Source organism: Haplochromis burtoni, unplaced genomic scaffold, assembly GCF_018398535.1.
Source record: "Haplochromis burtoni strain Fernald_Lab_line unplaced genomic scaffold, NCSU_Asbu1 Contig_806, whole genome shotgun sequence".
NCBI lineage: Eukaryota > Metazoa > Chordata > Actinopteri > Cichliformes > Cichlidae > Haplochromis > Haplochromis burtoni.
In genome coordinates, this window is record NW_024583167.1 from 141,081 (window position 1) to 142,416 (window position 1,336).

Here is a 1,336-nt window from a genome sequence, read left to right on the forward strand (position 1 = left end):
GGCAGGGCTAACAGCAGCCAACACCTGACTCTTTGAACCCCTAGAGGGCGCCAAAGGTTAAAAAGACAGATGTCTGTACACAAGAAAACAATAAACCTCAACAATGTTGTATAAAATTATGCAAGACATACAAAACAATCTGTGAAAAGGGCCAAAGGTCATACATTAAATCCATCCATTGTCTTTCGCAGTTCTAAACAAAAGACAATCCAGACATTAAAATTCTGCTTGTGCACAAGAGTGGCATCAAAATTTGATCCTATATAATAAAAAACAATAAAAAACAGAGCGTAATAGTATAAACTGGGATATTTTACTGGAATCACAAACTGTGTAGAGAAACAGGGTGTGTAAAACTGTAAGGTCCCCCTCCTCACTGCATCCTGGTGGTTTAGTGCCCTGTAACATTTTCCACCCACTTCGGGTGTTATCGGTAACATTGCTGCTAATAACGCCCACTGAATGGACCAATAGCATCCCAAGTGGGTGAGTCTCTCCCCTAACTTACTTCTAAAGATCTGGGGTCCCATGTCATGGTTGGTAACAGCGGACCACCCAAGTCTCACCCTTAACCCCCAACATCGAAATGTGCTCAGGGCACTCGAGACGGCTCTCAACGTTCGTTTCATCCCGTACGTCCAGTTAGGGAACAACAAGAATAAGATTTTAATATGGCCCATAAAGGTGAAGTTTTATCTGCAGTTAAACTATTAAAAAACAGACATACGAGGTGGAACCAAAGAGAGTTCATTTTAAAACTCCCACGTTTTCTCACTTCTCGTGAATAAGACAGAAGTCTTTCTTATCTGGTTACTTTTAAAAAATACTTTATTTGGCCTTTGTCAGCTTTATTTGATGAAGAGAGGACAGGAGAGCAGGGCAGAGAGAGAAGGGAGACAGCTCGACGCACTGAGCTAAACCCCCTTATCGTGTTACTTTATCAGATAATGATTAATCAGTAGATTACGGAAATACCTGATAGACAACTGTGAAACTGTGTGTCTCAGTCTTTGCCTCCCTGCGGCTCATCTGCGCTTCTTAGTCTACCGAGCTGCACTTTTTTTTTTTCATCAGAGCCGCTTCACGACTCAGATTCTTCAAGCTGTTGGCGACCTTTCTCAGAGATTATGAGCCATGTTGACATGACATCATCGTGACGTCATCACGACCCTCCACTTCCCAAAGCTGCTGTGTTGGACTGAGATCTGTGACGGTGGAGGCCATCCGAGTGCAGCGGCACATTCAGGAACTCGGTCTGAGATGATCTGAGCTTTGAGATGTGGAGCTTTATGACCAAATCTCAGAAGGATCATAACGGGACAGACGTGGTCTAACC